This window comes from Barbus barbus (assembly GCF_936440315.1).
Source record: "Barbus barbus genome assembly, chromosome: 29".
NCBI classification, from domain to species: domain Eukaryota; kingdom Metazoa; phylum Chordata; class Actinopteri; order Cypriniformes; family Cyprinidae; genus Barbus; species Barbus barbus.
The window spans coordinates 16,134,033-16,160,415 of record NC_136757.1 but is presented as its reverse complement, the minus strand read 5'-3'; positions in this window follow the sequence as shown (position 1 = coordinate 16,160,415).

The window sequence follows — 26,383 nt, the reverse complement described above, 5'->3', positions numbered from 1 at the left end:
TAATTGTCATACCATTAAAATTTCAAATAAAGAAATTTTTTTGTAACCCAAAAACTAAATTAAAGTTCCTTACAACTTGTTCTCTTTGAAATAAATCTTTTACCATAATGAGCATAGCAAGACGAGAAAAAAAACACAACATAAGAAACTCCACAACTGTATCAATTAAGTGAACAAGTGTGCTACTGTTACCTAATTACCCAATGAACCATTGAAATGTCTTACCTGTCCAGCAGAAAAAAAGCCGTCTCTGAGTCAGTTTTAAACCCTTTCAAAACACGGAGTTCACGCCACCTTTCTAAAACCCTGCCGATATTTATCCTTGTTTTTAGCAATGGCCCAGTTGTATTTTCTTTTCTTTTTTTTTCATAAGCCACTTCTCAGTCAGGATTCTTTTGGTTTTTACTACGGGTGAATCTCCAGTCACTGATGATTGTCGTTTCGACCTTTCTGGATTACAATCTGCCATTTATTCCAGCAGCTCTGAGAAAAGGCTATAAACGATCCGTCACCTGCAGCATCCTCACGTGTGATATCATAGACATAATAAATACTATTGATGAAGATAAAATTGTGTGGTTGAACACCCTGTACTTATGTCTATTTGCGATATAACAAACTAGCCAGGACAACTTCTTTATGTTTACAGACATGTAATGACGCAGCACCATGCTCGAATTTCCCATGGAAACCTACCCATACCACTCAAATTAGAAAACTTTATTACAAGTTTACCGTTGTGAATCGAGCTAAAGTTGTAACGGCACGTAAGTCATGGGGATCCATTTGCAAGGCTTTATTAAAAGGAGTGGTTGGAAACAAGCATGGGTGAGACATTGGCAAACAGGAATATATATGGCAAGACAAAGAGTAGTCCTAGGGCAAGTGTGGGTCTTAGATCAGCAAAACATATCCAACAGGGGCAAAGCAAAGAGAGATAATCCAGGTACACAGCAATAATCCAAACAAGGTACAACTAAAGTCCGAACGGCAAGGCAAATGGTAAATCCAGAAAACACGGGCAGGTATCAAACACGAGAAAACTAGCAAGCAAAGACTAACAACTGAGTGGGCTCCGTAGAGTAGCTATCACTAGGATGTAGGCTAAACAATACTCAGCAGAGAGGAAGAGGAAGTCCATGGTTTATGTAGGGTGTGTGATCAGTGCAATCAACTGTGTGTCGTCAGTGCAATGGATGATGGGATTTGTAGTCTGAGGTAGCGTGCAACAGTTAGTGTAGTGCAAGAGTCCCTGTGGTGAGCGAGTGACCTCTGGTGGTGAGTTAACGGAAGTTCGTAGGCCAGATTCATGACAAAAGTAAGGCGAGAGGTTTGAACACTGGCTGGTTATCTACTTAAATGTATTTAAAGAAAGAGCAATTTGTTCAGTAAACCACTGTTTAATATACAAAAAAAGCAATTTTATGTTTACATTTTTCCCCCCTGCTGTACAAAAATCTTACTGAACCATGACATCAAAACTGTAATTTTTGTGTTACACCCCTACTCTAAAATTATTCATCTCATTATATGTAAAGTTTGCGCATAATAATGAACTTTAAAAATGGATTTATTTATCTATTTGAACAGCTATATTATTTGTTCTGTTGCATATAAAATTATACTTATAGGCTATATCTTTTTTTTAACTAATACAACAATTTAGTCTACTGAATGAATCAAATGCAAGATATCTTTCTGCCCTTTGAATTTGCTTTTATTTATTAAAAGCTGTGTGTCGTCAGTGCAATGGATGATGGGAATTGTAGTCTGAGGTGGCGTGCAACAGTTAGTGTGGTGCAAGAATCCATGTGGTGAGCGAGTGACCTCTGGTGGTGAGTGAATGGAAGTTCATAGACCAGATTCATGATCCCCCCCCCCTCCAAGGAGCAGCTTTCAGATGCTCCTATACAATCCAGGAGGGCGGTGGAGCGGAGGCGGAACAGGGGGAGGGACAGAGGGCCAGGTCCACGTGGAAGTGGAGTAGCCGGGGACCGAGGCAGAGTCGGTACAGCAGAAAGCCAGGGCGGAGTCGACGGAACTGGAGCCCACCAGGGCAGAGCAAAATATCTCCACGGCAGAGCAGAAGACCACTAGACGAAGCAGAAGACCACCAGAGCCAGACAGCCGACCTCCACGGTGGAGTAGACAGAGCAGAAGCCCACCAGTGTGGAGCAGAAAGGGCAGAAGACCTCCAGACCAGAGCATAAGATCACCAGAGCAAAACTGAAGACCACCACGGCAGAGCAGAAAACCACCAAAGCAGAGCAGAGATCCCTGTCAGAGACTGGGACCTAGGGTAAACTGAGACACAAGAGACAAGCAGAGCATATGTGGCCTCAAGGACCGAGGCAGGGAACACAAGTTAATTTAAGTATTCCATGGCAGTGATAAGGTTAATGGGACAGATATGGGGTGCATTTATAGTTTCTGAGTTCATGACAGGCAGGGTTAAGAGTTTACAAATGGACCCTAGAGGTGCAATGCAACAGTCAGGAAGTTTACCCATAACCCCCTCAGTTGTGACTGATGGGACTGGTAATTCACAACCAGCCCCTCGGCTGACTCAGGGCAGGGACGGCCTCCATAGCCGTGACAGGGTAGGACGAGGATTCATTAACGGCCTCCATAGCCTAGACAGGGCAAGACGAGGATTCATAGACGGCCTCCATAGCCGTGACAGGGCAAAACAAGGGTTCAAAAATGGCCTCCATAGCCGTGACAGGGCACGACGAGGGTTCATAAACGGCCTCCATAGCCATGACAGGGCAGGACGAGGGTTCATAGGAGGGTACCACTGACACCTCTGGAGGTTCTGCAGCAAACGCTGGCACCTCTGGAGGTTCTACAGTGGTAACATCAGGAAACAGGTAGAGTTCAGTAACCGGACAGGTACAGTGCTCATCAACGGCTCATTTGACCGTGACATGACAGGCTGAGAGTACATTGCTGGGTGCCACCACCATACAATGAGCTGAAGCGAGCACTGCCACTTCGGGAGGTTCTGCAACATGTGCCGCCACCTCTGGAGAATCTGCAGCGGGTGCCATCGCCTGGGGCAGTTCCGAGGTAGTGTATGCAGCCCAAACGTAACAAAGCGATCCCCATCATGGGAAGCGCTTCGGACAGGGAAATTAGTGCGGGAACAGGAGGGTTAAAGTGAGCTGGTTTGGGGATACCAGCTGCATGTGCAGACACCAGAGGTGCATCCCTCACACAGCATACCAGATTAGGATACTGAAGGACTTACCTTGAATATCTGGATGTGACAGACAGGACGTGACAAGACTCTGGCTGCTCTGCTGTGACGTGGTGAGACTCTGGCAGCTCAGCGGAGACGTGGTGAGACTCTGGCAGATCAGCGGAGACGTCACTAGACTCACGACGATCAATGGTGACTTGACTTGGCTCATGACTGGCAGCAATGGCATGATGGGGTGATGTTGTGTCCGCCAATTTGTGATCGGGATCCGCTGTCACAGCCATTTTGTGAGCGTGCTCTAACGCAGCTGCTAACTCGGTCATAAATGCAGAGTTGTGTTCTTCCTCTGCAATACCCACAGTAAACAGAGAGCCAACAGTCAATAAAGCATAATCCATAAACTGAGCAAGTGATGAACGTGGACCCTCACGTCTAAACTCAGATTGCAGTGGTTTATTAATGCCATCACAAAAAAACTCTATTAAAACAAACAGTCCGGTAAATCAGAGTACTTTGCAATGGCTAAAAATTTGCGGATATAGTTCTCCACCGATCGCGAGCCTTGTTTAAAGGCTAGCAAAATTCTTGCTGTGTCCATACCTGCCCAATGTTCCCTGGAAAAGCAGCTGGATCCTTGTGTGGCCGAGTATTCTGTAACGGGGTGAACTAGACGTGAGACGTGCAGATCCATGTTCAAGCTTTTATTAATAAACAGTCAATAACAGTCCGGATTATCAAACAGCACCAAACAGGTATGGCACGGGCAAGACACAAGAGTATTCCTAGAACAAGCGTGGGTCTTTGATCGGCGAACAATATCCAACAGGGTGAGGCAGAGAGATAATTCAGGTAAACGAGTAGTGGTCCAAGAGAGGTGTAAACAGAGTCCGAACGGCAAGGCAAAGGGTTAATCCAGGAAACACGAGCAAGAATCGAAAACACTAGAAAACACACAAGGCAAGGCAAGACTAGGACAACAAAGAGGGTTCCGTATCACAGCTAGAACTAGGAGAGTTATAAATGCAGAACAATACTGAACTAAACAGAAAAACACCAAATGGCTGCTAAGGCAGCTAACACTAGGGGAGTGATAAACGCAATACAAAACTCGGCAGAGAGGAAGAGGAAGTCCATGGTTTATGTTGGGTGTGTGATCAGTGCAATCAGCTGTGTGTCGTCAGTGCAATGGATGATGGGAATTGTAGTCTGAGGTGGCGTGCAACAGTTAGTGTGGTGCAAGAGTCCATGTGGTGAGCGAGTGACCTCTGGTGGTGAGTGAATGGAAGTTCATAGACCAGATTCATGACAAATATAGACTTTGCTCCAAAACACCTCTATTTCTTCTGAGTTGTCTGGAAGCTTTCAGGAGGCTTCTGATGCACAGGGACTGATGCAATGTGAGTTGAGCCGATGATGAGCTGACAGTCATGCCTCTGTTTTGTGTCTGACACCTCACTTCCTGTGAAGTGTTGTGGAGCTGTCCATGGTGCTGCACTGGGAGTGATGCTGACAGCTGCTATGTTCCTCCTTATCACAATGCACAAACATATGCATGAACAAACAAACAACAACATGGACACAGACACAATTCCTACACCTCACAGCTGTCCATTCCACTCATCGGGTATTCTCAACCCACTAGGCTTCATTTTGGAAAAATGGTCTAATCTCTTATACATTGCAAAAAATTACTGTCTTAATCAGATTCATTTATTTATTTATTTTTACTATATATTTTTTAAAATCTTATGGAGTTTCATATATATTTCTGACATAGAATTTTTAACTTTTCACTATTTATTTGTTTGCCTTTTGTCTTTTTGGAAAGTTCTGTATAGACTTCTTAAACCTTGTTTTAAGGAGGTTCAGATATTTCTGATATAACACAGTATTCCTTAATTTCACTTTATTTATTTATTTATTTATTTATTCGTGCACATTTCTCTTTTGTCTTTTTAGAAAATTAAGTATAGACTTTTTAAATCTTGTTTTAAGGAGGTGCGGATATTTTTTATCAAATCAATTCATATGATTCATATGAATTGATTTGATAAAAAATATCCGCACCTCCTTAAAACAAGATTTAATATATTAAATCTTATATAAAATATTACTTAATTTTTAAATTTTTTATTTCCATTTTTCAGTGCACATTTCTCTTTTGTCTTTCTGGAGAATTCAATATTAGCATACATTTTGTCTGTGTATGTAGGTAGCTGAGGTTTGGAGGGAAATCAAAGAGTGAAACTAATGAATGGATTTAGAGCTCCCAGCTGACAGCAGAGTATTGACAGCATGGCAATAGGACAGAACCGACTCTCACCGACCCCATACAAGCAAACACCTTTGCAAACACACCGCTCTCGCAGTTTCCATAGTTACAGGTAAAACCTGCCCTGCCGATACTCCAACTGGTTTATTGTACAACACAACATCCCAACGAAATAAACAGCTCAGTGTAAGTAGTCATGACTCTGCAGGTTTTAAATGACTCACTGAGATTTTGTGAATGTATTTTCCATAACATTGCAACAGAAGTGTCTTTAAAATGTGCTTTAAAGTCTTATGCTTCTTATGTTGCTTGAGAGGTCAGGTCAAGATGAAATAACAGAAAACTAAGTGAAGTCAAACTTGTCTTTGATTTTATCTGCTGCTCAACACTATCATCTCTTTTCAAACTAAATGCATTCAGAGAGAATGATGAAAGAGAACCTTCATCAGCAGCTCTTTCTGTAAAAACCAAAGATTAAAGAGAGAGCAAGAGAGCGGAGAAAAGAGATCCGTGCTGTGTTACATAGTGATGCAGTTTAATGAATGAAGTTTGATAGGTAGTAACACACTGGCCACCAGATTGTAAAAAAATATAATACAGTGCTTCTTTTCCTTGAAGTCTCTGGTTCTAATTTGATATAAAACTATCATTGAGACAGAATATTTATATAGGACAAACATATTATTAATTAGCATGATAGTACAGAAAACAGACAAACATTTTTACTATATGCAGCCTTCTCTATTATCATGAATACATGGTTTTGCATTTATATAACCAAAGGGGTAAATAAATGTCTTTAGAAAAAAAAGAAGTGTTTCGAAAATGTTTAATTAATCTTGATGAGTGGCAACAGTTTAATACACCTTTTAACCAGGTTAAACTGTAATCATAGTCCACTGTTACTCTTCTTCCCTGCTGAGGATGTGTGTGAGTAGGACTACAGATTGCTGATGCCTGTATTGGCCCTCAGTGGCTCTGTAATTGGACAGAGATATCTCGGTAGGGGGAGCCGGACTAAATGCACATGGCAAGAGCTTTGCGTAAACTAATGACTCTCCATGGACTGTGGAGGAACAGGGAAATCACCTCCATTATGTGGAACTAACCCTCCGTAAAAGCGTTTCATAAAATGTTCTTGAAATCAGAGAGAGAGAGAGAGAGAGAGAGAGAAAGAGAGAGAAAGAGTTGTTGAGAGAGAGTTGCGTTAGCTCCATTAAACAATATCAAAGGCAAAGACAGAACATTGCAGAATATAAAAGACTGAAAATTCACCCAGCAGAAACATTCGCTTTTATGAAATAAATATGTTTGCTGCAGACCATACCTTTTATATTATCCTCAAAATAAATCATAAAGCATATTAGATGTAGAGTGCTTCTATATTGTGTTAGAGATACAGTACAGGGGATCTGATTCATTGTAATAGACACATTGTTAACTGTGTGTAATTTTAGTAGTTCTGTAGTTATATGCAGCATAACAACCATACTGTTAGCTCTGTATTAATATTGCTACTGGTGCAAGTTAAGTGGTGTTGTTCTATGTAGTAATAGTAGGTTATTAATTGCTAATATTAATATTAGCAATGCAGTATAATCACTACTGTATATGTAGTTTTATTATAATTATGTAGTACTGTTATTATCGAGGCAGTATAATCAGCACTGCTTAGCTACAGTATGTGTACTATTGTTAGCAATGCAGTGTAATTAGCTGTGTGTGGTATTATTAATGTGTTGTATGTTAGATATGTAGAGTAGCACTGTATAGTCCTAATAATGTTAGCTATGCAGTATAATCACTGTATAGTTGTGTGTGGAATTGCTATGTTGTCACGAATCTGGTTCGTGGCCTTCCGTCCGACTGCCACAAGAGTTCGCCTCTCCATCAAATTGACTCTCACACCACACATCACACTGGACTGCATTTCCCATCATCCATTGCACTGATGACACACACACACAGCTGATTGCACAGACACAGCTGAATGCACTGATCACACAGCCATTTCACGATCACATGCTCACACCTGAGAATTATCACACACCCTACTTAAACCATGGACCTCCTTTCACAGATCGCCGAGTATTGTCTAGCGTTTAGCACTCTCCTAGTGTTAGCTACTTACCAAGCCTTTGCGTGTTTGTTTTTGTGTTCAGTCTCCTGTATTGTTCTGCATTTATCACTCTCCGAATGTTAGCTGCTTTACGGAGCCTCTCCTAGTTTACGTTTCTTATTTTAGTTTTAGTCTAGTCTTTTTGTTGTGCCTTGTTGTCTGGTTCCTTATCTTCTGCCTTGTATCTTGGATTAACCCTTTGCCTTCCATTTGGACTCTGTTTGCCCCTGCCTGGACCATTGTTCGTGTACCTGGATTACCTCTCTTGTCAAGCCCTCTGGATATTGTTCGCCGATCAAAGACCACGCCCGTTTACTTGAGTACTCATCTGTCTTGCCCTCAATATACCTGTTTGCCATTTGTTTGACCCTGCCTGTGTTTTTGATCATGTCTATTAATAAAGGCTTGCACATGGATCCTCATGTCTCGTTCGCCATGTTACAACTGTATAGTTGTATGTCGTATTATTAATGTTAGCTATGCAGTATGATTAGCGCTAGTCATGTGTGACATTATTACTGTTAACTATGCAGTATAATTAGCGCTAGTCATGTGTGGCATTATTACTCTTAGCTATGTAATCTAATTAGCACTGTATAGTTGTGTGCAGTATTATTATTGTTAGATATGCAGTCTAATTAGCATAGCTGCATGTGGTATTATTAATATTAGCCTAGCGTTTAGAGTATTAGTAATGGTGTTAGCGAGGTATGGTGCAGTACAGCATAAACAGCATTTTAAGTGCGTAGCTTCAATAGCAGTGTTAGCGTTACTAGCCAATGGTGTTTGAGATGTGGGAGCAGAATCCCCTGCGGAGTTCTGGACTGCTCCCAGTAACAGCCCTGTTTGACCCATTTCACATCACAAAGCCTCAGACTCCAGAGACCCATACGCACTCAGCACTGAGCGTGTGTGTCTGTACTTCGCAACAACACCAGAACCCCCTAATACATCAGCGTAAAGCAGATGACTCCCACAGGAAGAGAGAACGAAAGTGAATTGCCCTTCTCTTTTTCTCTCAGAGCTGTAGATCAGAGCTTTAGATCTCAGCAGAGGGAAGTATACCATGTACTTGCCACACTCAAACTGATTAGAAAGCACAATCTCCAAAAGGCTAGCTCAGCAAAGATTTTTACAGAATAAGGGAAGGAGGCCATCCGCTCTTTTCAAGCTATGTCTAAGCAGTCCTATACTATAGGAAAATGACACCGTGTCACATAGTCTTCTGTGGCTCCCAGTGTGTAAGTAGATTTGAAGATGGTGTGTGATGTGTGTAATCTGCTGTGTCAAGCTTTATCTTAGATATAGAGCACATATTGTAAAATACAATACACATACTCACAGTCCCTTTGGAATCTGGTGCTTTTTCACTGTGCTATGATGTATTTCTCCATGCTTTGCATTAAAACATTGGACCAGAATCAAAATTTCAGCAGTGATAAAGTGCTTCATGCACATTTACAGCTGTGGATGTTTGACAATGAGTAATGCTGTGGAACTGAACAATTTCAATGGAGATGGAGATTTAAAACTTATTCCCGTTTGAACTACTTCAGGATAAGGATAGAATTTAAGTCTGTTTGTCTCCCTAACATGCCATATAGAGATTCAAATTACAAAAGTAAATGGGGTTCAAAACGTTTTGTGATCAGTGTTTAGAGAAAGCATGTGACCCCATTGTATTTATAGTAGTGTAAATCTGTCCTGATGAGTCCTGGACAACAATAAATTCGGAAATTTGCACGCAAAATTTTATATTCTTCCCAAAAGCTCCATCTGACAACAACAACAACAAAAACATATTTTTTTATTGACAACCATTCAACTGTAGCCATTTATTCTGATACATTTTGATTTGAAAAATGTTGTTAGCAAGAAACAATTACATTTTAAATATATCATTATTTTATTTGTTTCTGGAGAACTCTTAAAAGTGTAAAATAGATTTTCTCTCTCTCTTTCTTTATCTGTTAAATAAAACTATTGTTCAGATGGTTTAGTTTGTGTCTCATGAGGTTTCTCCCAGTGATGGACATGATATTCTCAGACCATGTTAAATTTGAGAAATTGTATTTTTATCCTCATAGATTGTTATAACCGCCTCATGATATTTACGTTCTGTTAGGCAGTGGGGAAAGTTGCAGCTCTGCAGACAGTGCCTGTTGAGGCTGATTTACTGGTTACTAAGACCTAATCAGGAGCTATGACTCATCGCGTGACCTGCAGTGCTTGTTACCTCTTACCTTTCTTATTATTTTTTACATGAAAATGCACATATTTAGACACTGTGACAAGATAAAGTGGTTTAAGCAAAGGTTGTAGAGTACATTTAATAAAATCTCACCTGATGGTGTGAAATGTAAGTCAATAGATCTATTTTTAGGTGCACACACTGAAACATCACTAACAACATCTCACTGAGACATCAAGACGTTCTTACACAGCTGAAGGCAGAATCATGTGGCAACATTACATTATTGTGGTGCGTTCAGAAAACCCTTCTCATTCATGCTTCATTGAAGCCATGAGCTCTCTGATGCCTTCTGTGCTCCAGTAACTGCTCTCTGCTCCTTGGACCTGCTCCCCAGCTGAACTTCTGTACTTCGCTCTGCTCCTCTGACTGTGCTCTTATTGGTCTCCTCTCTCTTACAGTTCTCAGCTCTCTGATGTGCAGATCCTGTAATCTCACACACCCGTTGCTGAGTGAGGTTCAGTTTCACTTCTGTCCAGTCTTGCACTTTTCTTCAGATCAATAACACCATACAGAGCTGAGGTTTCTTAGGGTTTTACTATGAATGAAACACTCTCCTAAGCATACACGCACACACACAATGAAAGAATGCTGCCTTGTGGGCAGTGGAATGGGGTGGGGGGGAACGCAGGGTCTTGAGACACATTTTTAAAAGTTTAACTTATTTTAACTTAAGTGCTGTGATTTTAGAACATTATGTACTGCACAGCCTGTGTTGGGAAGATTACTTTGGAAATTTAATAGGTTACAGATTACAAGTTACCCTACTTAATAATGTAATAATGGGGAAGTCGTGGCCTAATGGTTAGAGAGTCGGATTCGTAATCCAAAGGTTGCGGGTAGCATGTGGATTTTGCCTTAGCATGTGGTTTATAAAAAATAAACATAGCATGTGGCATAAACTGATCTACACAGATGAGAGAATTTATGGTAGTATAGGGACCAATTCTCACTCTTAACTAGTTGCTTATTAGCATGCCTATTATTAACACATTGGCTGTTTATTAGTATTATAAAGCATTTATTCTACATGTCCTACATCCCTAATCTCTAATCGCTGTTGTTGGCTGCCACAGTAATGGCAATAAGCTAAAGGAATTCCTTTAAAGTACTTGTTTTGCGTACCAGATAAATTAACTTCGGTGGATTTAAACTTGAAAAATGGTGTGTTCCGCAGTTGAAATAAAATATGTTCTGATGTTTATTCATGTATTTATTATTATTGTTATTCAGGTGTTTATTATTTTGTGCATTAAGTACATATGAAAAGACGATTGGTTCATGTGTGCTGCTTGAACTGAGGTGCTACAGTGTTCTGTCACGACACATAAAGAGCCACAAAACGGTATTGTTTGAATTACTTTTAAAAATGACAACATTTGAAAGCTGATAACCTGCTTTGTTTTGTATGTCAGTGTGTTGTCTGTTTCCTCTTTTCTCAGCAATGTATTTTTCACTGCGTGAGAACATGGTGTGTAGTGTGAGAGTGGCATTGTTTGTTGGAGATAGCAATAAGAGTGAGCGGGTCTTTTCGAATGGTCAATTTGAATGTGAATAGGGACATACTGTAACCTCCCACCGCTAACATCACCTCTGTTCCTCTGTTCATGTAACCACACAAAGGTTTGAGCAGCAACATCAAGTCTAATCATTCGAGAGTCACCTTTCCTATACGAAACATACAAAGACACACACCATAAATAGTTTATAAAGTAGCTAACCCACAATGTCTATGTGTGTATGTGTGTATAAGCAGCACTTGAAGGTCTCAGAGTGCATGGTGTTTATCGATTGGTTATCAAGCCCTAGTGTGAAATAATGGCTTTGAAAGAGAAGTCAAACTCAGCTGCTCATTTCTGAGTTTAATCAGTCTCACTGCTGCACACAGACCCAGTCAAACACTGTTGCTATTGATCCCCCCCCCCACACACACGCACGCACACGCACACATCACATACTGTACAACTACAAAGCTGGTTTATATTTATTTACATACCATTTGAAACTTTAAATTCAGCAGCAGCTAATTTTCTTGCTGATTGACCTTATAATACAGTTGTCTATAGACCAATCAGTGATCATCAAGCTTGTTCACACAAAGGTCTGTAAAAATAGGGACCAGTGTGCTGTTAATATGAATATTTTTTATAATGACTTTTCACACGTGTATTTTGAAGTATGCATTGCAATTTGTTTTGTTTTATAGAATTAAAATGAAAGGAAAGGGTTAAAGGAAATGTCAGTAAACTTAATGGAAAAATTTCCAGGTTTTTGATTTCTCTGAATAGACTTTTTTTTTCTTACAGTGCACTTGAGTCAAGGTTACCTACCATATCAATAAATAGACAATGAGGAAAGATTTAATGGAACTGCCATACTTTTTTTACATAAATTTGCAAGGACCAAAAAATGTTACCTTCTTTTTGTTTTGTTTTATACCCTTTTGCACTGAAAAAATATATTTTTCTTATAATGAGGGTATTATTTAGCTGTTTTTCTCTTCATTCTGGCACTCGCAGCACAGTGAAACACCACCTGTCGCGAAACATGGAAACACATTGTGATTAATTTTGGTGGCATAATGTGAGGAATCTTCCACATATGTGTCACCAAATGGAGTTTTAGAGGAAAACATCTGATTGTAAATTTTCCACCAAGGTAGAAGTTGTTAAAAGATGCACGATATCATGATAGTCACTGATACTTTAGTAAGCATCTTTGGTAAAGCACATCAAATAATTGAGTCAGCCATGTTGTTTGAGCAAATCATGTTGAAAAAAGGCTCTGATAGTTCAGATAGTCCAATAGTTCTTGCAATGTTTTTGATTAAGTAAAATGGTATTGAAAATTAAAATTCAGTTTTTATTTACTGCACTCACCCTCAAGTTATTCCAAACTTGTATGAATTTTAATTAAACACTAAAGAAGATAAAATAAATAAAAAATCCTGACCTGACCATTGTTTTATATAAGTGAAAACTCTTAATTACAAAAAAGGTATGATGAAAGTAACATAGAAGTTGCCCGGACTAAGGAGCTATATTCCAGATAATTTGAAGACATAGCTTTTAGTGAGAAACAAACTTTAACAACTTCAAATGACTTCAAAAGACTTGAAATATAGCACGCAAATTGTCTGGACTACTTTTATACTTTTTTGTCAGAAGAAAGCCAATCATACAGGTTTGAAACACCATGAATGTGAGTAAATGATGACATAATTTTAATTTTGCATGATAGATCCCTTTAATTTTGGACCCAGATACACACATGGTAAACTATCACACAACAACAAACAAATGTGTTAGAAAGGGTACATGTGTGCATGTTAAAATGAACATACTCAAAAAAACAAAAAAACAAAAAAACATTCAAGCATGTATAATTGGATTACAAAATCTTTACAGAGGCTTGTCTGAGCACTTACTCTCTGACAACAAAAACATGTTGAGGTAAATTAGGCATAGATTGATAGACGCACACACACACACACACACACACACACACACACACACACACTCACTAGCATCTGCTCAGGTAAGTAATACAGAGAAACATTGTTTCACTCGGCTCTGCTAATTAATGATGAATGAACTGCTGCACCACGTTCAAATGATGTCTGATCTCGGAGGAGAGAACTCGTACTGACTAACAAACACTCCATTCATATTCCTGCACTCTCTCTCTCTCTCTCGCTCTCTGCCTAGGGCCTATATTTGACTCTGAAGACTTTGCAAAACACAATTTAAAAGACAAGGCAAAACATCACAAAATAAACACTCCACGACACAAGCAGCCCATGTTCATCTACATATAAAGAGACTTTCTCTCGTAGAAATAGCAGTTGTCTCTCTGGTGCAGTTTAAACATCATTCGTTGTTACTAGGATGCTCATATCCACTTTTGCTTCTAGAAAATTACTTAATAATTTGAGTTTACAACAGTGTTACTGACTGGATTTGAACTACCACTGTGGATAGAGAACATACTGTATTTAGACTCCATTAGTCAAAGATCTGTTGCTCAGATTATCAATAGATCTTAAGTGCTTAACGGGCATTCATCACTAATCTCAATGTGAATGTCTGATGAACATCTGCCAGCCCTATCTGCCAAGAACCATTAGTGGAGTCATAAGACTCCAATGTGTGCAGCCTTACACCTCTAAGATGAGCTGCAATGGTTTTCCATGCAGCCACAGCCAACTCAACAGACAAGGCTTTGGAAATAGTTGATCTATTTTGATATTGTTTTGAAAATGAACAATTCTGGTCTGATTTCCTCTTTGCAGCTGTTTGATAGATGGTGCATCAAACCTAGGATTTCTTGGCTTGAATCTATATATTGAAAAGGCAGGATGTGACTCTCCTCTAACTGCTATTGATGTCTGGAGCTCTGTCACAGAAAAATGGAGAGAAATACAGGTATCTGCTTGAGGAAAGAGCTGGGTATTTCTTTGACTATAAGCACTTCAGGGCACTATTGGCCCTGACTTTTAGAAAAATGGCCTTTACTTTTAGAACTTTAAACACACTTTATACCAGTGATGGGCAAACTTGGCCCTTCCAGGCCACTTTCCTGCAGATATTTGGTCCAACCCTGATAAAACTCACCTGCCTGTTGCCTTCTAGTCATCTTGAAGACAATGATTAGCTGGTTCAGGTGTGTTTGATTAGGGCTGGAGCTAAACTATGAAGGAAAATGGCCTGGAAGGGCCGAGTTTGCCCACCCCTGCTTAATACTCTAACCAGTTTGTGTTCACTAACAATGTCCAACAGTGGATATACATACATTAGAGGAGAATTCTGTAATTTTATTTGCTAAAAGTCATGAACATTGCCACCATAGCATCATTTCCACCACATCTCACATAATTGACTTTTAAAAACTTATTTAATACTGTGTATATTTTATATTGTTTTTAATATTATGTATCATATGTATGTGCTTAGTGTATATTTGGCTGCTGTGTTTTCTCGTACAAGACACATTTTCCTGAAATATATGCTTTTATAAATTTTATATTTAATTATACCATATATTAATAATATCTAATATTGGAACATATATTTCATTTAATTTAATTTCATCCAAATTATGTATTGTGCGTACAAATATCACAAATATTATTTATCTTTTAAATATCACTACTCTGTCTTTACATCATAATTTATAGTTTTTTTTAAATGTAATAGGTTTTTCTTTTCTTTTTTTTTTTGTCTTTTTTTGTTGATATTCTAAGATTGAAAGTCTGGGTCTGGGAAAAGGGTAAAACAATAAACAATAAAATAAAGCCATAAATAGCATTTGAAAAGTAGGGGTGGTACACCATTATTTACCTCTAAAACATGCATATTAATACCTTGAAGGTACCTATTATTACATAAAGAGAACATATTAGTACCTAAATTGTACAGATTAGTATCTTTTGAAAGGGTACTGCCCCAGCCTTTTTTATTTTATTTATTTATTTGTTTTCTGAGAGTTTATAATGTCAATGTCAGAATGATTGTATACTACCTTTATGGTAAAGCTAACAATAGAGCGCAAAGAACACAAAACTCTGGCGTAAAGGAGCGAAAGCAAGAGAGTGATGTACATCCCCTATTGGCAATAAGCTGTCAGCCATAGCTTTTCAGTCTGATCGGACAGAATTATGCTCCCACTCGGTATATCAGCCAGCAAGACACAGCTCACAGTAAATTATCAGCCGGCGGGGTATCAGAGGTGCTCCAGTGTCGATGTGTTAACCCTCCATTTACAGATGTCTCTTTCTCCATTTCCTCCGTGCTTTCTTCAGCATGTGCCAGCATTTGTGATTAGCCTGGCCTTTGCCTCTGATTCTCCACTGCGTCCACTCTTGCAAAAGCAAGCATGACTTCCTGAGACTCCCGTGGCAAAACTCGCATTACATATTACATGTACCATGGCAACATGAACCTCAGCTTTCACGGATCAACTTAACCAGCACGCTAATTAGCAGGTACACTAACCTAGCTGTCTAAAATGCCAGAAGGCAAAGAGAACTTTTAAACGTGTTCCAGAAATATAGCGCCTAATGAAGTCAGGTGGCCAGAGCTGCCCCGTTCATTCTCATCTCAGCATAAACAGGTGTTTCAGCGTTCGCATATGAACACAGCCTGTCTGTTCAAATCTTTTGCTTTTGTTTCAATTTAATCTTCTTCGATGAAGTGAGCTCATAATGAATGTTAATCTATTTTACAGTTCTGTCGTCATTGAATAATTGATGTCACACATTCTTGCTGAGAAAGAAATAATATGTAGACATATTGAAATAACTTTCCCAAGATAAAATAAAACTGATTAAAAAAAGGGATGAGTGAAATTAAAGAGCGGTAGAGAGAGAGGAGCCCTTAGGGTTTAGCTTCGTATTTAAATGAGGAGATAAAGCAGAGAGAGTTCTGTGAAGTTAGTAGACCATTTATTAAGTACTAGGGTCTACACTGCTTCTGTAGTATTTATGAAGGCTGTTAACCATTCAACCTTGTCTCCTTTATTTTTATTAAAACCTGAGACTCTCTAACCCTCCAGTTAAACAACCTTGAGATTAATACTCACTGAATTAACCATAATTGCTCTAATGAAATAATAGTTATTGCTACTGCAGCACTCCTAGATGTGACGGATGAACAACAGGACGGGTAGACATAAATGACAAGCTCCTCTGTCGCAGATTTAACCCTTCCTTGAAGCCACAGGATTTACAGCTACTGCTTTATGATTTTTCAGCCTATAATTTAATAGCATCCTCCACAAAAGGTGATTTGAACATGACAAATGTAAACATAAGTATGTTGTTCATTAAAAGACAAAGAGAGCAGGCAAAAGAATAATTATACTTTTTATAGTTTTATATTGACAGTTTAGAATCGTTCATTAGGGAACACATTAAAATGATCAAAAGTGAAAATAGTTTTCAAAAGATTTCTATTTCAAATAAATTCTACCCTTTTGAACATTCTATTCATCAATAATCCTGTATAAATGTATCATGCTTTATACAAAAATATAACTGTTTTCAACATTGATCATTTTAATTTATTAAAAGTTAATAATGTATTAATTTAATTAATTAATTACAGCACATATTTTGGAGATATTTACCTGTATTTACATGTATATATTTAAATTCATATAATTTATATTGTAGACAAATATATTTAATATATAAACATAACATATTTTTCTTAAATATATACATGCATGTGTGTGTATTTATATATACACAGTATATACACATATATTATGTAAACAAATACTTTATTTTGGATGTGATTAATCATTTGGCAGCACTAATATATATATAAATACAAAATTAAAATAAAATTAATTATAAAAATACAAAATAGATATAAAAATAAGATTGTAAATTCAAATTGTAATATTTCACAATATTACTGCTAAATATTAGCAAAAGAGATATATAAAGTTTTTAGTGTCTCAGTCTTTAGTGTCACATAATCTACAGAAATCATAAAAAAAACTCAATTGAACTCCTGTTTAAAACTATTAACATTCATCAGCACATCTGTGTTCATAACTGTGGATAGCTATGTGTTGCAGAAAGCATTAATTACAAGAAACATGCCTGAATACATGCATGTAATTTATTTCCAAGTGGATTTTTCAAAATATGCAAATTTGTTTCATTTGGGGAGTTTCTAATGAGGATGTAATGTAAAGCGATTAGTAGTTCTCAAACTGCCAGACAAGGGGAAAAAGAGCATCGTTTTTGAGATACGAGTTAAAAGGCAAATCCGAATGAGCGAGCAAAACTAGTCTGCTAAGCTCCAGAGAGCCTGGCTTGCATATAAATCTCTAGTTCTAGTTAATGCCATTAACTGCAGTTTGATGCTGATCGGCCTCAATTTGCAAGCAACTGTAAAATTACCTGAGTGCAAGATGCTCAAAGCGTGCAGGCATGAGGGGGTGGCAGCATTAATTCAGAAAAGCTCTGAAATCAGCAGGGTTATGCTGGATGAATTTCTGCACAGTTCACCAACTCCGACCACAACCATCAGCAGAACCTCTGTGTGTGTGTGCGTGCGTGCTTAAGTGAGATGGATGGCTTCAACCCTGAAAGAGGACACCTGCCCTGCTCACAAAACTCATGACAAGTTACAGCATCCCGAACAGGTTTTGTTGCCTTCGGGACACATAGAGGACAGACATCAGAAACTTGTGCCAACATGTCTGCCAGCTTCCTTGTGACACCTGACACGCATCCTCACAACCATTCCGCTCACATCCAGACAGAGAGAGAGAGAATAAGTATCTTTTATTCTGGTTTCACAGGGGTCAAACACCTGCACAACTATCCCCAGAGGAGCAGAGAGATGGAGAATGAAGGGAAGCAGGGATGAAAAGGTAGAAAAAAAACAGGGTTGAGGTGATGAATAGGCCTGACTGCGGCTGCTCGATCGAAGCGATTGATTGGCACGGCCACTGACTGATAGTTTCACCTTCCGTCAAATACACAAGGAGAGATAGCGTTTGATAGAAAGGTGGATTAATGCTGGGTGGGGTTGGGGGGAGGCACCTATAAATTAATCTAATCTTTCAAAACGTCAAGTGAAACTCAGCGCTTGAGTTATTTTCAGCAGCTGTCACATAGATGATTTAGGCCTTTTAATGAACCGGAGACCATCTAAAAAATGTGTTTCTTAGGAGTCATAAATATCACAATTAGGCTTTAAGGGTTTTTTTGCTTTAAAATTATTTGGGGCGTTAAAACACTTTCTCTAAAGCTGCCTTTCCGCTATTTTTGACATCCGCATAGGATTGTCTCATTTCACTCCAGTCACATGGAACTTTCAAACTGTCATGAAGAAACCCTCCACTTATTCACAATGGTAAAATGAATGATTTGAATAAATAGAATGAACATGAATACATTCACACAAAAACAGTACCCCCAGTTCATCTGAAAGAAAATCATAGTAGGTTTTCTAGGGCTAATCGATGCAAATAATGATTAAATAATAAAAATTAAATTTTAACTATTTGATTTTGCCTCAATAAACTCCTCATTTGCTGCTTATTAATAGTTAGTAAAGACGTTGTTAAATTTAGATACTGGGTAGGATTATGGATGTAGAATATGGTCATGCAGAATATGTGCTTATATGTGAATATGTCATGTCTGGATCTTCTGGTGAAACAACAAGACTTCTCTCTGATGAAGTATGATGGACTTCACCAATCATTTAGTCAGCTTAAACTCCGCCCCTTCCTTATAATCAACTGCAAGCTCACATTCAGGTCTGCCTTCCAATCAACAACCAATAGATAGAAACAAGTGCTTGATCTATGTAACACTCAAATACAAAAGAAAAGATCTATTCCATTTCATCGCAACATTAGGAATCGATGTACTGAGGGCAAGTAAACCTGTTTCATAGCCAGCTAGTCAATTTAAGGCTATTGTTAAACAATAAGAAACAGAAGAACAAGTTCAGCTTTTTCCACTGTATAAATGACCTTTAAGAGCTCAAATGAAATGGCACTATTAAAGTTGTCTTTAAAAAATTGGAACATGCATATTATTATGCTTGTGCCAAAGTAAATTATTGTAGAACTAATTCTCTACGCCAGTTTCCATTCATTGAATCATGTTCAAATTGATGTTTCAAAAATTTACAATTTTCGGTTTTATTAAGGAGAGTGAAGGGCAATGTTCTCTCATGGTACAATTACTGCAGCTGTTACTGTCAGTTTTAGCCCAAATCCTTCAGTGAATGCAGCTTTATGACAGACATTAATTTGATGGGCTATAAGCCATTAGAGGCTGCATCATTTTATACTGCTGATAAAATAGAAATGAAATTACTGTGCCGCAGTATCTTCTTCTCACTGGAGCACTCTGTGAGGTGTTTTGGTTGAGAGTGGAGGAACGATGGGTATTTTAAAGCACGCTTGAACTGCTCTGCATTGTTTACCTCACAGTGGGTGTCTTTAATAAAATATGCTTAATAAATATATACTTGCATTGAGTATATACAGACTTTATTCCTCTTTCACACTGTGCAGTTTAATCTCTGAGGTCATCAGGCCACTGTGCTGTATGCTTATACTGCTGGATTGGTGAGCTGTGTTACTGACCATTGATTTTGAAAACATGAATAATAGCTTATGAAAATGTCATTCTATTTTGACAAGGAATCAGTTCTCGTGGTGCTACAGTAAAAATTGACAGCTGTATGGAAAAGTGTTTGTTTCTATGTCGCAGCAGTGCATAATGCATCATATCATGAACAAGATGAATGATTATCAAAGTATTTCTGACATGGTTTTCAGTGCATCATTTTTTTATTAAATCGCTGTATGTGGGCAGAGATAAATCACATAGAACAGTGAAATCATTCACTGTGACACAAACCTCTCTAGGGACAACTTATTTTTAAGATTTAGCTTAGCATAACTGTTTAGGAGTTTGGGGTTGGTAAGATGTTTTAAATGCTTTTTTTTTATTATTCTCTTATACTCACCAAGGCTGTAGTTATTTGATCAAAAATACTGTCAAAACTGTAATTTTATTAAATATTATTATAAATTAAAATAACAATTTAAATATATTTTAAAATGTAATTTATACCAGTCTTAACTGCCAAATGTTCCTTCAAAAATCATTCTAATATGCTTATTTTCTGCAATCAATCAATCAACCTTTGGTAAATAACACATTCAAAAGACCAGCATTTATTTGAAATAGAAACCTTTTGCAACATTATAATGTCTTTACAGACATTTCTGATCAGTTTGAGTCATTGCTGAATAAAGGTATTAATTTCTTTAAAAAATATTTTGGATTGAATCTCGTAACTATTAAGGCATATTTGATAGGGACCTGAAAGCATGACAGGAATCACCCGTCTTTGTTGAATTGCTGGATGACCCACATCACGTCGTCAATGGCCCCCATCTCTCATGTCGCTGCAAATTGGCAATTCTCATTGAAAATAAATGACTTCCAGTTGGTTTAGTCCTCTCTCTCAGGCACATGCTGTTGCTGTCATGGCCAGCTGTGAAAAAGTCCCTTTTTCTTGTGTTCACAGTGTGTATTCTTCACAAAAATCCAAAACTGGAGAATAAATGTGTTTAGAGGATCCGTACAGCCAGTGAACACTGATATAATTGCTGCCATTTTATCATTCTGCTCTCAAGCCATTTGTCTTGCTGTCTCCATCCTCTGTTCTCATGTGTGTGTTTTTTTTCTCTCACTCTTCTGGCTTACTAATTAAGCACCAGCACCATGGGACTCACTTTTTTTCTGCTTCTCTCCCAAATACAGGTCACAAGCTTTCACAACAGGAAACATCCTGGCACACACAGGAAGAGGAAAAAGAGAACTGAAAATAGCCGTTTTGCAACTTCAAGCAAATCAGGAGGATCCTGCAATGCATCTAAATGGAAGGCTTTTGTTTATAGCCAAATGCTGACACTATGAACAAGAACAAGTTGCACAGATGTCAAAAGATAAGTTTGTTTTTTTACACTATTTTAATCCCAGAGAGTATAAATAAAAACAAAATATAAAAAAATAAATAATAATAATAATTATTATTATTGTTGTTGTATAACAGTTATCAATTAATTGTTTTCAATGATCAAATATAAGTTTTATCAGTATATTTTGAGAGAATGCACATCTTTGTTTGCAATAAATATTATACTAATTAAGCTGATGCTTAATTAGTAATTATATAATAATTTTATTATTTTTTTGTTGTTGTTTTTATTATTATTGTTAGTATTATTACAATTATTAATACGCATATACCAGTAACAGTTATCTGTTGATTGTTTTTAATTATAAAATACAATTTAATTTTTAATATTTATGTTTTATTCATTTATTTATTTATTTTTATTTATTTATTTATTTTACAGCTAATTGTTTTTTTTGTTTTTTTTAACAGATATCAATTAAGAAAAAAATTCCAATGGGGTAAAAAAAAAATCCTTAAGGTTTATTCTCTAAAATGCCTCCCAGATAAATGTAAAGCATATTTTTCATCAGGTTGTTTTTATGTTTTGCAATGTCAACATAAATACAACAAAGATTCTGCCTCTCCTCATATCATCATGGTGTCGGCAGATTCACGGGAACAGGTGGCTAAGAGGGGACGGTTTCTGTGTGTGATGAGGCACACCTGAACTTATTAGAGCCTCGTCACCACTGCCATAAAGGCTCCCACACGTCTCTCTAACAGGAAACTGGTCTCCCACGTGTATGACCAAGGTGTCCTCAAGGTCCAGGAAGGGTATGACATAGCAGGACCCCTACAGAGACAATGACCGCCTGGTCCTGTGCCTCTGGACCTAACCTCCCCCTGCACAGCCTGACCTCCACTTCCCCGTGGATACTGTAAACCCTTGTTATTTCATTTAAAATAAAAGCCTTCCCTTGGTTTCTCACCACAAATCCCACTGTGTTCATTTGGTCTATGCCTCACAAGAAATAACAGAGGTTCCACCAGCAACTGCGAGCTTCTTTTCCAAGGGTTGGATCGTCTTTGTAAGTTTGTTTCTGGATCAGTTGTGGGTGATGAGTGTTCAGTGCTGTTTAATTCTGCACAACACACACAAGCACACCCACATAAGCCATTTGTCAAAACCTTCTGGCCAGTGTGACATCTGTCAATATGATCTGCATGGGGAATTATCATACACATTATATATCATACATACATGTATATCATTAAGAATTTACTGGATATCCCTGCTGTAAACACTATTTAGACATGCCTGAATTGGTGTTTAACCGGTTGAAGCTAGTCTGTCATAGTCTGTCAACTGGTCTCAGCCTGGCAAAGCAGGTTTGAGATGGTTTAAAACCTTTTACATCCAGCAAACCAAACTAAGACAAGCTAATACCACCAACCACCGTGAGCTAGTTTAAGCTAGTTTTATTTATTTGTAGAAATGTGACTCTAATTACTGAAAATTAATATTTATGGACCAGGGGGTTTCCTACTTTTTTATGCAAAGACCCACCAAATATGATGATCCCCTTGCGAAGGACCCCCTTCTTAATATATAAATATACAGCAATGTTTTAATGTATGAAACCCCATTTATACTGTGAAAACTATTATATATATATATATATATATATATATATATATATATATATATATATATATATATATATATATATATATATATATATATACTGTATATAGTTGATGAGAGATAATGTATGTATGTATGTGTGTTTACTTTTTGATTAATCAATAGTCATTTTTGATTAATCTCATGATTTCTGGTCAGTGTTTTGAAAGCAGAATGAAACCCCAATAATGTCACATTCTGAAAATGAACAATTATTATTAGTAAATATTTCTTAATTGTTTTTTTCCCTCTGAACCTTTCACCTTTTCACCTTTTTCACCTGCAGACGCCAGTTTTAAAACCCTTTCCATAAACCATAAAGCATTCATTTCGAGCTTTGGGTATGTAAAAAGATGAAAACTGAAGTATTTGATAGAACACCAAACTCTACAACCCTGGACTAAATTAAACATTTCAGAGAGTTTCAAAGTTTAAACCATATGACACACTCATAAAACGCATGTATCTCTCTCATCCTCTCATTGTTTTTCATTTTTATCTCGCTTTCACTCATTCTGTTCATCTGTTGTTGCTCTGTATTCATCCTCTTCAGTGCTAATGGCTCTGTGACGGGGCCATCTGTTCACACACACACACACACACACACACACACACACACACACACACACACACACACACACACACACACACACACACACGCTGGACTGTGTGATGCTAAATGGCACTAGTGTCCTGGTATCTGATAATCACAACAAATTTAAATAGGGTGTGTAAATGTGTTAGCATAGGGCAAATGTGATTATTTTATAACATTACACTGCATGGTTACACTGGAGCAATGGACTGCATGAATAAACTAGAGCACATTAAACTACGGTACAATACTAAACTACAGACTAAGATGCACCACTGAGCTACATTTGATGCATCATAAAACTTAAAAGTGCAACAACACCATAGCATAAAGTCCAACTTAAACCGCAGTATTAATTAAGCAATTAGACCACAGGATTAAACTCCAGCTCTGGAGATCACTGGATCACAGCGGTGTAGACTGTTGGCAGCATCTAAAGAAATTCACACTCAAGTTCCACTGGCACATTTTCGGGAAACACCAAGGAATCTGGGTACAGACTCTACTTAAAGATGAGTGAAGGGAAGCTTCATCTGTGCCAGCAGCAGTCTGGCCTATAAACCTGAAGATGTGACTCAGATAGGGGCTGTTTATTTTAGGCTTGCCATTTTAAGCATATTGTGCAGTTAATATTTTATGTCTGTCACTGAATCAACAACATTCTCACCATGGATTTTGCTCAAAAAAAAAAAAAAAAAAAAAGTTCAGGTAATTTAGTTGTACATATGACAGCCTCAGAAACACTCATAAATAAGAATTTAGACCAAATAGGACTTTTTCTAAAAAAAAAAAGAGTCAAGCTACTTTTCCTTGACTTTTCCACAAATTTACACTTGTTCCTTATTATGATCTCCAGAGACATAATTCAACTTAGTAAATTGAATTTTGAAAAAAATTATAAAAATAATAATGTGAACAGAGAAATGAGAGGAAATATATAAGAAACAGCTAGGAAATATAAAATGATAAAAGCTTTTAAACCCATATATATATTCAATTTGAAAAATTTATTTTCTAGCTGTGGAACGTTGTTGGTCACATATATTTTCGGGAATCATATATTTTAAATATATTTTGGTAATATTTTAATTTATTTATTGATCTGTTTAGTTAGTTTTATTTATTTATTTATTTACATAAGGGCCGTAATAGTCCTGCAAATGTACAGCAGAAATGTAAGTACAAAAAATGTCTTACTATTTATTCAAGTGTACTATTTCAAACACATTTGAACATTTCAGATTATACAAATTAACTCTGTTCTGCATTTGAACATTTCCATTAAGATTATTTACTATGTTTATTAAGCCGTTTTCCTTGTGAGGACTGTTGGATTGTCCCCATCATTTCAGAATTTACTGGCTTTGTGGAGTTATTTGGTCCTCACAATGTAGTAAAAACCTGAACCAACCAGTCCACACACATTACTGCTTTCACCAGAGTATGACCTCAAAGAAAAATACAACAACATTTTCTTATAGCAGTACTAGATTTAGTACTACTCTTACTGAATAATTAATGTCAACAAACACTTTACTTTGATGGGGAATGTTGTCTTGTGGAATCTGGAACAGCAGAATGACAGAGGGGTCAGTTAAATGTTACCATCATGCCAGCTGAATTATTAAATTCTGCTAGATTTAGCTGTGCAGCGTTTGGATCCTGAACGATATCGGTGTCCTCTCACATTATTATGCTAGAGGGGCTCTACCCAAGAGCAGACAGAAAGATTTCTCCTCAATATTACTTGCTGTTTCTTTTATCCTTGTTGTCAGTGGCGTTCACCCAATTCACCTATTGGATTGTCTCTGTTGTTCTGAACACCACAGGCCTCTCGGGCCTCTGGAGGGAACGACTCTTCTGTGAGCATGTTAAGAGCCAACTGCAGGTCACAAACATTTATCGTCACTTTGCAATTTGGGGCTGAAACCTTCCATTTCTTCTACACTTGAAAAATGAAGGTCCTTTCAGACATTGCTATAGGCTGCAGAATACTGTACGTGACAAACTCTCTCTCTCTCTCTCTCTCTCACACACACACACACACACTAACACAGAGAGAGAGTTCGGTGTGTGTACTGTGTTTGTATGCTGGGAGGTTGCTATTAATGCATCATAATTTAGCCAAATTGCATTAAGGCCCCAACCAGTGTTTTGATGCAAATTTCTATTAGAAAAACTAAGACAACATTTCCAATCTCTATCCAATCTTTCCTCTATTATTGTTCATCTGCCTGGCTGATATGAAAATAATGAGGAATGATGTGTTTATATCAGCAAACAGTTATGTAGGTCACCGATGTTAAACTTAAGAATAGTGGCACACTTCCACAATCCAGCCAGATAAAGCATGATTAATATTCATTCATCTGCGTGTTTTTGTAGCTATGTGTGTGTGTGATGGTGATAATGCTAATTTATAATCTACAGATGTTTTTGATTAAGCTGCTATCCTCTACCCACTTGTAATTTTATGCAGATTTATTCTGTAATATTTGCCTCTTTAAAGCAAAACCTTTATAATTACTAAAAGTAATAATTTCTCAAATAATTACTGTTGAAATTCTGTTGTCACGGTCACATGTGCATATTAATCAAGCGGAGTGGAGTTCTGAATATCACCATGGCTGTGGTTTGGCTTTAGATAATCAGAGCATGCTGATATATAGGGTGATACGGTGTGATATTGCTACTAACAGTTCAATAAACAACTCTTTAGAAACAGTATTGTGTCTATGTTTGTTGCACCAGTCAAAGGTGAATTACCGATGTGCGTTTAAGAGCAACACACATGTGTGGCTATGTTTAGT